The sequence below is a fragment of the Neoarius graeffei genome, chromosome 25 (genome assembly GCF_027579695.1).
Source record: "Neoarius graeffei isolate fNeoGra1 chromosome 25, fNeoGra1.pri, whole genome shotgun sequence".
Taxonomy (NCBI): domain Eukaryota; kingdom Metazoa; phylum Chordata; class Actinopteri; order Siluriformes; family Ariidae; genus Neoarius; species Neoarius graeffei.
Window position 1 is genome coordinate 57917649 of NC_083593.1, and position 14171 is coordinate 57931819.

General features: G+C 42.4%; 1 protein-coding gene across 5 annotated transcripts in view; it reads left to right on the forward strand.

The window, feature by feature from the left end:
• ptbp3 (polypyrimidine tract binding protein 3) overlaps window positions 1-14171 on the forward strand; it is an 88907-nt gene that overhangs the window by 6566 nt on the left and 68170 nt on the right. The window contains exon 1 of one of the 5 annotated variants that reach the window (XM_060909016.1): window positions 13834-13914. The exons of the other annotated variants lie outside the window; for them this stretch is intronic. The gene's annotated coding sequence lies outside the window, so the exon portion shown is untranslated. Of the gene's footprint in view, window positions 1-13833; window positions 13915-14171 lie in introns of those variants that run through there. 5 annotated transcript variants of the gene reach the window in all.

Sequence of the window (14171 nt, forward strand, 5' to 3'; positions counted from 1 at the left end):
CTCTTATCTTTCCCATGTTGATGTTGAGGGAATTTGGCCTCTGTGTCGCCTCATGTTTGTTCCCCAGTTCATCAGAAAGTCATGGATTATGGTGTGAAAGTTCCTACACACTCCGATCAACTCGCACATGTTCAGTTTAAATGGAAACATACTTCAGGTACATTGTGTTCACTATCATTTCCAGGGGTGCCAATAATAGTGGCACATGTGTGTTTTGTTGGAAATAATTATTTATTAACAATTGTGGGGGTTTTTTTCCCTGAATAAATTTATTTCAATTAAAGGTTGGATTTTCCTTTTTTATTTACTTAATTTTTATCTTTATTTATTCCCCCGCAGTGTGAGATGACGCTACTCTAAAAAAGAAACAGAAATGGAGAGGTCACGCCCACAAAAGATAAAATGACTGGTGACATGAGCGAGACTCGTCACCTACTGGGATTAAGGAGGGTTTAATATTAGACGTGAATGTTGGACTAATTTAACTAATGAAGGATATTAGGAAGTAAGTTGAGCAGGAAAAAAATAATTTCAGAAAAAAGTTTCAATCAGCTGTTGACATAAAAACAGCTTAAAAAGGGAAGTGACTGAGTACATTTCTCTTTACTTGCTGTAAATAGTGATATTGAAATTAATAATGGGATTACTTCATGTGTGAATTTTTCAGGGTGAGGAGTTAGTGTACACGCAAATTCCCAAAGCTCAGAGATGGAACTGAAGAATAAAAACACTGATGGTGAAATCTGCAGATGTGATTTTGAGAACTCAGGGTGGGAGATGTGATAAAAATATCATATCACGATATTTAAAGTTATCCAATACACAATGCAGTGTTCCAGCGAGCTTTCCAACAGGGTGGGGTGCCAATAATTATTGCAGGTAGTTTTGCACATGACTATAGCTAAAGAATGTCATCATAAAATGAGCCACACTGGGCAGCTGTGTGAGGGAGATTTACTTCTGTAAAATAACGTAAGCAAATCTGAAAGTTCGGAGTTCACCAGTTTAATACAGTCCTTCATAACGTCATGTTCACGCTTGTCGTGTCTCGAACCGTCCCTCACGCCCACGTGTGTTTGCTCAGAGTGAGCAGCGCCGTGCCGCGGGGACGCTTTGGATCTGTTCACCAGCGCGTTTTTCATTAAACTCTTTCAGCGCTTCCATCCGTCTCTCGCTCGTTAACACGACGGTCTAACGTTAATGAACACTAATAATAACAGTAATACTGAGAGTGTTAACGGATTATTAATATTAGTCCGGGATGTTTAATGTGAGTTTGGATCCAGTCTAACACGTTAACGTTAGTGAGGAGATTCTCTATAAATCTTTAACTAGAGTCTCGATCTGTCGTTCTGAGCTTCTGATTGAATTTGTTTCGTCCTCCACTTCTGGATCTCCTGACGTTCTGGCAGACGGAGACGCTCGGGTCTGTGGGCCGCTCGCTTCTTTTACGGATTCTTTTCTCTTTCACGTGTTTGTCAGCATCACTGCTTCTCAGATGTACCTTACTGCACTCACTCGTTATTGTAATCCGACAAAATGGTGGACCGAGCAGGACTATGACCCCGCCCTAACAATGCGCTGTGATTGGTCAACATGCGTTACCTTCAGTGCAAGTCATCAATACTCATTAGGGCGCACTTTCTTTCTGTGGCAGAGCAAATGTGCCACGGCCTAAAGGTTAGAGAAGCAGCTTTGGGATCAGAAGGTCACTGGTTCGATTCCCTGGACCAGCAGGAATAACTGAAGTGCCCTTGAGTAAGGCATCTAACCCCCAACTGCCCCCCAGGCTGCTCTGGGTGTGTTGTACGTCACTCTGGATAAGAGTAAGAGCGTCTGCTAAATGCCTGTAATGTAATGTGAAGTAATGAATGTCCCAGGAGCTTGGAAAGTTCTGGAAGATTATCAGTAGGGCATATATAAATTTGGGTGTGGCACTGGTGTTTGAGGGCCGGATGCAGTGCCATGGTAAAATAAATTAGCTGGAACACTGAACAATCTGTATCATGATGATCAGTTTAAAAAAAAAAAAAATTAATTCTCAACAAAAAAGAAATTAAATCAGAAAAAATGCAATTTTAGTAGCAATTAATTTAACAAATTAAATTTAATTATACTTTACAATTATAAATAATTATACGATAAGTTAATGTAACTAAGCACTTTTATAATAATGGCTACTAAAATATAAAAAAGATTAGATACCATTTAAACTATTTTAATCACATAACTGATAGATGCCTTTTTTAATTTTTTAATTTTTAAAAATTTTCATTTCATTGTAGTGAAATCGGGCTGCTTGTGGTCGCAGACAGAAATGCGACGTTCCTGCGTGTGTTCCTGATGTTGTGAGGAGAACTGGTTTGCTTATCCTGCTCTCGTACACCACGTTAACGACGTTTGTGATGCGCTTGTGTACAGCTGTAGTGCACTGGGGAGGAAGCTGGTGAACTGTATGTATTTGCTGATTTGTTTGCATGTGGGTCTTTAGTTCGATTCCCTTCATGTTGGAGAGGAGCATCATGTGTCTGTCTGACTGCAGCGTCGTTAGCGTCTCTGTTTGAATCCTAAGCCGCCACCAGCTGTGTCCCGTCCTCCCTGCAGTTTTATTTCTCAGCTCTTTTGTGCCTGATGCCTTTTCTCACGTTGTTCAGACTTGGGTTTAGATTTAGCGTTCAAAGGATCTGTTTTGTCTGTTTTGTTTGGTCAACTCGCTGCAAAAAAGCTTGAAATAAATGTGATCTGTTTGTTTTGGGTCTTTTGGTGTGACCAGAAAAACGATTTTCTCCATTTTCACCGTCCACTAAATGCACCCTCTCATATGTGGACCACAGGATGCCGTCCTTGTTCTAACGTCCTTATTTCCTGTGTGAGAGAGAGAGAGAAGCTCCTTCCTCATTCTCTCCTGCTGTTTCGCTAATCATCAGCCCTCGATGTGACTCCTCTGAGCAGCACAGACCCGCTCTCCTGTTCTGATGGAAAGTGGAGAAATACTTCAAGGTTCTCAGTCATATTGTTGATACGAGACCTGGAGTTTTTTTCCTCTCTCTCTCGTGTCGTGTCCCCCCACTAAATGGAATGTTGTAGCCGTGGGACACAGCAGTGTGGTATGTTACAGAACGGTACACTAACAAACCATATCTAGAACTATCCGTACCCTGGTTGAGTCAGTGGTCGACTTTCCATCACATGACCGTACCTGTGAAAATAGGAGGAGTTTCTCTGGAGGCCCTGGGGGCGGAGATTAGTCAGTAAGACCAAAATAAGTTTTTTTTTTTTTTAAGTAGTAGTAAATTCTTAGATATGATGAAATAGTGACCTGTTTTCCTTTGAAAGTGTGCAGAAGAATGAGATGATAAGCGAGAGATCAGTTTGGTGAGACGGCTGAAGGTGGAGAGGGGCGTGGTCAGTGCGCTAATATCAGGTTTTCTTGACCTTTATCTCCGACTCTTCTGGAGATTGTACGGTTTTTCTCCTGTGTTTGATCACAGTAAGTTTCAGCTGCGTGCTGCAATGACAGGAAACTCCGCTGCCCATTTCCTTGTTTTCTGCCATCTCACTTCCTGTTCAGAGAGCGAGAGAGAGAGGTGGGGAGGCAAGAGAGATGGGTAGAGAGACACAGCGAGACAAATGGGAGAGAGAGAGAGAGAGAAACTGTGGAATGTGTCTCAGTGACTCACTCTTTCCACTTTCCTGAAAATCTCTTTCAACTGTTTGGAGCGGGTTTATCTGCTCGCCGCTCTGCCCTCTTCACTCCTCTCAGGTCCAGCAGCTGCCATGATGTGAGAATTTGATCTGAATTCAATCAATTAGACTTAATTCCAAAATTATTGGCACCCTTCAGGAGACGAGGCAAAACGTTGGACACCTCTTTTAAAAATATATAAATAAACACCTTGTGCTCTGTACAAACATGTTACAGTAAATTGCTCCATGTCCAATAAAAATGATGGAATATGAGCTGAAGGTGAAACAGATAGTTGTGAATGAGGAAAAAAAAGGAAGGAGGCGGGAAAATAATGATAAAAGGAAGGGAAAAGTGTGGAAGGAGGAAGAAGTAGAGAGAGAAAAAAGTAAGGAAGTGGAAAAATAAGGGGAAAGATGATGGGAAGGAGGGCGGCACGGTGGTGTAGTGGTTAGCGCTGTCACCTCACAGCAAGAAGGTTCGGGTTCGAGCCCCGTGGCCGGCGAGGGCCTTTCTGTGCGGAGTTTGCATGTTCTCCCCGTGTCCGCGTGGGTTTCCTCCGGGTGCTCCGGTTTCCCCCACAGTCCAAAGACATGCAGGTTAGGTTAACTGGTGACTCTAAATTGAGCGTAGGTGTGAATGTGAGTGTGAATGGTTGTCTGTGTCTATGTGTCAGCCCTGTGATGACCTGGCGACTTGTCCAGGGTGAACCCCGCCTTTCACCCGTAGTCAGCTGGGATAGGATCCAGCTCGCCTGCGACCCTGTAGAACAGGATAAAGCGGCTACAGATAATGAGATGAGATGATGGGAAGGAAGGAAGAAAAAAGAAAGGAAGACAGAAAAAGGGGAAAGAAATGTTTGAACAGTAAAGGAGATAAAATGGGACGAGTGAAAATCAATAAAGAGGAAAGAGAGCTGAGGTGAGTCACTCGTTTCTGTTTTGTGAGTTTTGCTTCAATTTACGGATGTCTGTCTGTCTGTCTGTCTGTCTGTCTTTCTCTCTCTCTCTTGCGCTCTCTGTTTTTGCTGAGAGGATATAAAATTAGGGAACAGTGTGAGTTTTTAGGAGACGCTTCCTTTTCTTCATTTTTTTTAAAATAATTTTCTTCTTGTTTACGATGAGAGGTTGCTGTGGCACTGTTCGGTGTTAATAGCGTGTTGTGCTGCCTGATGCTTCAGGGAAAAGGTTTTCTTCTCTGTGATGGAGCTGAAGTTCAAACTGAAATGTAGTTGAAGTTCTGCTGAGGTTCGGGGGATGAAACCTTGTTTACAGCCTGAGCTCTGGAGCCACAGGGTCAGGTTCGAGCTTCACTCGGGTTCCTCTTCCTGCTGTTTTGTGTGTGTGTGTGTGTGTGTGTGTGTGTGTGTGTGTGTGTGTGTGTTTATACTGTTCACTTTAAGGAAACGTTAGTTCCCAAAACACCTCTGTTCTGTCGCGTCTCTATTTTCACTCCGCTGTAATTTGCAGCATCGTTAATTTTTTTTTTTTTTCCATCAAGAAAACAGCAGCTGAAATTTCTATTGAAACCCATTTTGAATAAATAATGCATTCAGCTGGAGTCGTTTTGCAACTAAGCACATGATGCCTCTGGTTTTGTGAGCTTTTTTTTTCTCTGTTATGAAAAACTTAAAAAAAAAAAAAAACAACCAAACAAACCCAAAGCCCTGAACAGAGACCCCCAGGGTTCGATTTGATTCTGAAATCTGAAGGTTAATGAAGAATGTGTGAATGTTTTTGTTGATCTGTTTGTTGCGTGCAGTAGTGACACTTTTTATTAAACAGTTTTTGTTTATTGAGGGAAAAAAATTGTTGCAGGTTTTTTGTTTTTGGCAGAATGTTTTTGGAATTTGCCTGCTGCTGATTAAAATAATTATTCACTCATAAATATTCATATGGAGCAAAAACATTTGGCTCGTTGATCTAAAATAATGAATCTCTGTTTGTCTTTTGAGCACCGTGACTTTCCTGAATGACAGCTTTATCTTCACCTCAGTCAGGTACGAATTTAGGTGGAGTATGTAAGTTTATTTATTTATTTATTTATGTTTGTTTGTTTGTTTATCTCCCCGGTTTGCATAATCGAAGTGGAAGTGAAAAAACCCTCTAATCTCTTCACAACCCCCTGAATATGAGGCCGGCACTGAAATGATCACATATGCTTTATAAAACCTAAACACACGGCAGTGATTCGGCAGGAGGCGGACTTGGGGCGGGGCAGGCTTGGGGCGAGGTGGACTCGGGGCGGGGTCAGGTTTCTTCCCCTGCACGTATGTTTGCAGGAACAACCAGCTGCTTGAGCGCCAGGTGATGCGATGACTTGCCTGGTGTTTCCTCTTCACACTGAACGACAGTCGTCCTGGAGGAGAAACTTGTCCTCAGAGCTTCAGTCTGATCCTGAGGAGAAGTTCGTGTCTGTAGTCAGTGTTGTTTTGCTGGAAAATACATGGGCTGGATTTTGAGAACCCAACAAACACACCCTCCATTTTACACACACACACACACACACTCCTGGCACGGCCCAAACACATGGCACTTTGTTGGCGAGTGAAACATTAACGCTGGGCTGATTGGGTTCTCCCATTACACGCTGCCTTTAACACACTTCAGCTCCTGAGATAAAAAATTTACTTCTCTCTCTCTCTCTCATCTTTAACAGCAGTTTTAGCTTTGTGTTGGACTGAATATTTTTTTTCAAGCTAAAGATCCTTCAGTGTGTGAGTGTGTTGGGCAAAAAACACCAGGTAAAAAAAATAACCACACCCACATCAATGATGTTCGTTTCTTCTTTAACGATCTTAAGCATTTATTTACGTGCCTGACCGTGAGCTTCATATTCACAAGCATCATTAGTGAAAATGTCTCCTGGTTTACTGGATATGACCATTAGTGTAATGTTAGCTGTTTTGTTAGCAAGATTAGTGAACTACTGCTTGACGAGGAAACTGTTAAACCCCAGAATGAGCTGCGGGCGCTGAAGCGGGCGCTGAAGCGGGCGCTGAAGCGGGCGCTGCTCTGTGTGATCAGTGCTGTTGGAGTATTTGGTACTCGGTGAGCTGATTAATGGAACAGATCTTTCTTTCTTGTCCGTGGATTTTACTGAACTGTTTAGAAGTTTTTCTGCTTTCAGCTCTTTGCCTTGAACTTGTTATTGTTTCTGAGAACATATTGGTGTCCTTGTGCTGCAGATTTCCAGTAAAGGCGTCACAACAAAGCCTCTTCGATTGTGTTTGAGGCCAAGGCCAAAGAACAAGTGTGTGTGTGTGTGTGTGTTTTCATTAGATGTGTGTGTGGCTCTCTTGTGGCTCCTCCTGTCGTGTTTTGACTGGTCGCTGGTGACAGCTCGTTGTTGGCATTCGCTCCATCGCTGGCTCGTTTCCTCACTGGCCTCGTTTTGGCCATGAGCGTCGTTGTTCTACAGTACCACGGGGCTTCAGCTTTAATAAGCTCCTCACTTTTCATCTCTGAGGAATGAGAGCAGCATGATGACCTGGATCGGATCAGATCAGACCAGGATATTAATGCGCACTCATTTCTCTCATCCTGTTCAGACTCTTATGTAACTTCACTTTGAGGAACTGCAGTCTGTCTCCGACTCGGCTTCCTCCATCAGTGCACCACTTTTCTCTTTTGCTCAGCAAACTATTTGCATCGCTGTATAATCAGGATATTTGCCTTAAGCTGAGCTCCGTCACCGGAATGTTCTACCTGCTGCAGGCCGGGTGGAGCTCGTTGGAGTGTGTGTGTGTGTGTCGTGAGGAGGCCAGGGTCTGATTTGGACTTCTGAGAAGTTTTATTTGTGAGAATGTCAGGGCATAATATGGGCGTGTCCACTAGCATCAGCATTCTGATTCGGATTCTATGATGATCCATGAGAGGATAAATACTGGATTCTCCCTATTAGTCAGACAGAACTGAGGAAGCCTTTAGGATGAGAGGCGAAACGTTTTCAAGAATCTTCAAGCAAGTCCAGTTGCTCTCTTCAACCAACCACAGATTACTATGGACCTGGATGACTGAGATTCTTCACAGATATGTAGAGGACACGATCACACGAACAAAATCAAAATGTACAGAACATTTGCTGAAAGCAAAACGGAGCCCTTTCTGAGTTTAAAAAAACAAGCCGAGTTTCGTCCCTTTAACTCTTGTTACCCATAAACCCCGTCTCTGTCACCATCTCGAGCTAAACAAAACCCCTCAGTGTCGGACCTTAATGCAGATTTAATCACATTAATGTCGTTACACAATTATGTAACGTTTATTACTTTATTGGGTGTGGCCTGCTACCCATGCCTGCAGTGGGGTTTATGATCTAACACCACCCCCCCACCCCCAGGCGCCTCGTGATGAGTCACTCAAATTAAAGGAAAGTTGAAAGTTATATTAAAAATTCCTCAGTGGCAGTGCGGGCGTGTCCGAATGTTCTCCACGCTCCCTGATCCACGTCTCACACCAACAGCTGTGTGTTCGGCTTAAAGAGGAACTCGGCGTGTGGCAGCTGATGAAGGAGGAAAAGAAATCCTCAACAATGATCAAATCTGCCTGAGAGCAAAAAAAACCCCCAACAACAAACAGTGAGTCAGTCGTGCAAACAAAAGGTAAAAGTTGATGTCACTCAGCGATCTTCTACACCTCACCAGGAGGCGGAGCGTTCACTTTTTCTCTCTCCAGGTGTGTGGGGAGTTCTGAGCCTTTCACTCTAACATCAGGGTGACGATTCAGTCCACAGAGTTCAATGAATGTTGTGGAAACATTCTGAAAGTGAAAATGCCAGAGGAGGCGTGTGACCCGGGAGTCGCTCAGATCTGATGAGAAAATGAATAGAATTTAAAAAACAATGAATAGGACTTCTGGTTTGACCATGAGGAGATAGGTCGCAAGACAGTAGAGCTCCCTGCTTAACATTTCAATATAACCTTTAAAAAGCGCCACTAAGGCCATTTTCGATTTAATAATATTTTATTTAGTAGTGAACATCACTTTTACATCGAAAAGACAGCATTGACCGACAACATGAGCAAACCGACAAGACAATCCTCAGCTGCTACGTCAAAAACCAGTGTTGCTAGCAAAGTCACCGTCATGGCTAACAATGATTCTGCTGAAACGCCAAGTTCAAATGGAGTTTCCATGAGTCAACTGGTCGCTGAACTGGACAAACTATGAACTTCACTAAAAGAGGACATTTCTGTTTTAATTCAAGAGTCGATTGCTCCTCTCCAATCCTCCGTGAACGCATTAACCGAGACTGTAACCAGTTTTCAGGCAAGGCTAAGTGCAACCGAATCTCTAGTTGGTGACAACGTCTCTGCACTGAACATTCCAGAAAAAAAGATAAAACTTTTGGAGGAACATAACGCGACCCTGTTTGACCAATGGAGCACTTGCATGTGACGTCACAGCTGATCCAGATTGTGACAGACGCCATCTTGTCGGTCAAACGCCATATTTCCGCCTTCTACTTCTAGTTCTACTTCTGCTTCTACTTTTTTCTTCTGGAAAACCCTACTATATACAATTCTACTACAATGGCTGCGGCTACAAGCTCTCCCTACCTGTGCACGTTTTTTATGGTTTTTGTGTGTATTTTTGCGTGTTGTTCATCTGTATCAGACTTCAATATCCACTACAACCGTATGGACTTACTGGATATTGGTTTGTAGCGATTTCCATCACATGCACAACATTCCGGACGAGATAGCGAGACCAGTGGGGTCTCCGTGGATTGTTATCAGAAGCAAAGCGAAGGAGGCGGCGCCGGGAGCGGAAGCAAAAGCGAGGCTGCAGAGCCGGCCTGTTGACTAAGCTCAGAAAACAGCCACTCAAATCTCCACTGCTAAGCCTCTACCTCTCCAACGCCAGATCCATGGTAAACAAGACGGACGATTTGGAATTACAGCTGGAATTACCTTATTCTATTCTATTCTATTCTATAATCGGCTGGTCAGTGCTATACTCAATACTTAAGTGACTTACCCATCCAATGAGGATTGTTATTTTCTTGTTTACAAGATGCCACATCTGAGTCGCTGACAAATCCTGAATTTCTGTAAAGAAAACTGTCCAGAGATTTATAAGCACGCAGTGCTTCACCACTGAACAGCGAGGGAAAGTTGATGAGGTAATTATACACGTCTGGGTATTCCGCTGGCAGTTCAATATCCACTGACACGGTAGTGAAAACTCTGTCCGATAAGCCATAAGGGTCACTAATCTGTAGCTCGTTTATTTTAGACATATATCTAGTTATCTGTTCATTAGAAAAATGAGCCGTGTAGTCCGTCGGTTGAAATTGATCCATTCTGTACACGAGTGCAGCAGTATTCAGCGGTGTTTTTTACCGACAAGATGGTGGCTGTTAACTTTCCAGTCACGTGACTGCAAGATCTCTATTGGAGGACCTGGAAAATCGCTCTAGGCGTGCTAATCTCAGGATGTTAAATGTTCCAGAGGACAGCGAGAAAGGTCAGTCTACAGTGAAGTTTGTATCCAACATGTTAATGGAGGTGATGCCGGGAGTTTTGGACAAACCGCCTGAACTGGAATGAGCACATCGCTCACTTGGCCAAAAACCCCAAAAAGAACAGCCACCCCAGCTGTTTGTGGTCTGCTTTCACCGATTTCAGGAAAAGGAAAAAGTACTACACTGGGCCCGGATGAATAACGTGGAGTTCAATGGCACTAAACTGCGAATATATCCAGATATGTCAGCAGCACTAATGAAAAAACGCACAGCATTTAAGGATGTCAAACAGCTCCTGTATGTGAAGAATGTGCGATTTTAATCTGCTGTACCCTGCACAACTTTGAGTTGAATTTGGCAAGCAGTCATTCATCTTTTCATCACCTGAAGACGCCCAAGAGTTCTACGACCACCGAGTTGCTACATACAAGCGTCCAGAGGGACCTGTGGACCAAAATGATGGTGAATAGCCTAGACTACTTTGGACTCACTAAAATTAGACCAGTGGGTGAAATGGACTGGAGATCTGCCTTATCGTCATAAATTGCACAATTGTTTACAATGCATAGACCAATCTACGCATCATATTGCAATCAGAACGCCCTTTTTTTTTTTTTTTTTTTTTAAATTTATTAGCCCAGATGTTCAGGTAGGCATGATGTAGCCAGCTGTGCATAGGGCCTGAGCACCGAGGTGTGGCTGTGATTCGGCCAGCACTGGAGGTGGAAAGTCCTATTGTTTCATTTTCTTGTCAGACGGTATTTGTAGTGTTGTAAACTCAGTTCAATGAACAATTATTCAACTAGTATTGTGTTACTTGTGTCACTACTGTGGTAAGGTGTGAAGTGGACTGGATGAACAGGCTGATTTACCTAAGCCTATGCCAAGTCAGAATTTGACTGTGTCTACCTGTTTAGCGTAATGTGGAGCAGTGTGGGGAGGATGTGTAAATGGACTACGGGAAGTTTAAGCACAGTAGGGCTGCGGTTCGTCAGTGTTCAGAGGACGAACCTAGAGTTTTCCTGTCTTTTTGAAGGGATGGGGTGGGCTTTATTTTTTTTTTTTGGGCAAGGGTTTTCTTTAATTCTTTTTTTTTCTTTTACAATTCATCTCATGGCTGTAAAATAACATCACAAGCTTTGCTACCTGTGCAGGTGGACACAAAGCCACTACAGCAAACATAGAAAGTAGAAATGTGTCCGGAGGATCTGCAGTACGCTTTATGAGTTGGAATGTTAGAGGTATGAATGGACCACTGAAGAGAACTAGAATATTTACACATCTGAAAAGATTGCATACTGAAATTGCATTTTTACAGGAAACACAGCTGCGGGTACAGGATCAAATACTGTTAAGAAAAGCTTGGGTAGGGCAAGTGTTCCATTCAAACTTTGGTAGCAGAGCTAGGGGAGCAGCAATATTAATCCACAAAAAAGTTTTATTCACTGCCTCAGAAATTGTTTTAGACCCCCAAGGACATTATATTATAGCATCAGGTCTTCTTTTCCACATACCTGTGGTGTTGGTGAGTGTGTATGCCCCAAACTGGGACGACGCAGATTTTTTCAAGAAGATAACGACATTGTTACCGGATTTAAACACTCATCGTTTAATTTTTGGTGGGGACATGAACTGTGTGATGGATACAACCATGGACCGCTCTAACCCCAAAATTATACCTACATCAAAGATGTCCAGAACACTCTCCACTCTCATGAGTCATGTAGGCTGTATTGACCCATGGAGGTTTCTAAACCCAAATAGAAAATAATCTTGTTTTTCACATGTGCATCAGTCCTATTCTAGAATGGACTAATTTTTTTTCATTGACGAACGTCTTCTCCCTGCAGTAAAAGCTGCAGAATGCACTGCTATTGTAGACTCTGATCATGCACCCCTCATCCTTGACATCAGCATCACACTTAATTGCTCAGCAAAACAAACTTGGAGACTGAATACAACACTATTCTCAGATGCAAACTTTTGTTAATACATAGCAAAAGCAGTAGATGACTTTCTTTTAACTAATCAGACAGACTCTGTATCTCCATCTACACTCTGGGAAGCCTTAAAAGTGGTACTCAGAGGACACATAATATCATTCTCAGCATCACGTAATAAAAAAAGGAAACAAGCACAGGAAAAACTGACTTTATACTGAAAATAGATCAACAATATTCAAAAACCCCAACCCCTGAACTATACAAACAGAAACCGAGTTTGAAAGTGCAATATGAGCTACTATCCACAGAAAAGACTGAGCAAAACCTGTTGCGGTTGCAAGCTTTTTTTTTTTTTTAATGAACATGGGGAGAAGGCTGGGCGTCGTCTTGCCCATCAGTTAAAGGGCAGATCTGCATCCAGGCTCATCCCAGCCATTAGAAAAACGCATCAGGATCTGACCGTAGACCCACAAGAAATTAACAATACCTTCAAAGAATATTACTCAAAATTATACACATCAGAATTCCCTCAAGATGCTACTCGTATGACAGAGTTTTTATAGCAAATCTGGACATCCCAAATATTACACAGGAGCAAAGCAAAAACCTGGAAAAGCCTCTAGACACACAAGAAATAGAGTGCGCAATCAAAGACATGCAGAGTGGGAAAACTCCTGGGCCGGATGGCTTTCCGGTAGAGTTTTATAAAAAATTTGCTTCACAACTGGCACCTTTACTACTTAAGATGTTTCAGTACTCTTTTGAACAGTCCTCCCTCTCACAGAGGCTCTTGTTACAGTTTTACTGAAGCCAGGCAGAGATGAAGTGCACTGTGCCTCTTATAGGCCCATATCATTACTGAATGTAGACGTCAAGATACTTTCCAAAGTTTTAGCAGCTAGAATCAACACCGTAACATCCGATATAATCTCTACCGACCAAACGGGTTTTATCAGACGACGCCACTCATTCATTAACGTTCGCAGGCTTTTGAGTGTGGTGGACGTACCAGAGGTGGTGGTGTCCCTGGATGCAGAGAAGGCATTCGATAGAGTCGAGTGGCGATACCTGTTTTCTGTATTGGAAAGGTTTGGATTTGGTCAAAAATTCGTTTCCTGGATTCGTTTATTGTACTCCTCTCCAAAAGCTGTGGTAGTCACTAACAAGTTATAATACAATATTTTCCATTGTCCAGAGGAACACGTCAAGGCTGTCCTCTAAGCCCTCTGCTTTTTATTTTAGCGATAGAACCCCTGGTAATCAGGCTTAGGACTACACAATCTATACTGGGGATTAATAGGATGGAGATGGAATATAAAATCTCACTGTTTGCTGATGATCTTTTAATTTACATTACTGATCCTCCGTCTTGTACACCTGTGATTTTGAGTACTTTAAATGATTTCAGTAGTTTTTCTGGTTATAAAATAAGTTATTCAAAGTTCGTTTTCCTATAAATAACAAGGCACTCAAACTAAGATACAGGCCTGCCCTTCTGTATGTCAAAGTCAGGATTTAAATATTTAGGAATTTATATTACCCCATCCTTCTCTGGTTTATTTGAAGCTAACTTCTCTCCCATACTTGAGAAACTAAAGCCAGACCTTCGGCGCTGGAGTACTCTTTATTTATCTCTAGCTGGGAGAATTAACTGCATTAAGATGAATGTGCTACCTAGATTTCTGTACTTATTTCAAAGTGTTCCAGTTTTTCTACCAAAGTCTTTTTTTCACTCAACAGAAGAGCAACTTTCACACTTTTTATGGGGAGGTAAATCCTCAAGGCTACGAAGGACATATCTTGAAAGACCAAGAAAAGAAGGTGGGCTTGCCCTTCCAAATCTGTTGAGTTATTATTGGGTAGCAAACTTATAAAAAATTGTTTATTGGCTCCAGACCCCTGAAACGGACTGGTGCAGTGCAGAAGCAAAGTGTTGTAAACAAGCATCACTTGCTGCACTGATTACCTCAGAACTTCCCCTCTCTCCTTCACGGTTCTGTTCCAATCCTGTAGTAAGTTTTACACTTAGGATCTGGATACAGTTTAGGCAAACATTTAACTTGTCTGATCTTTCTATA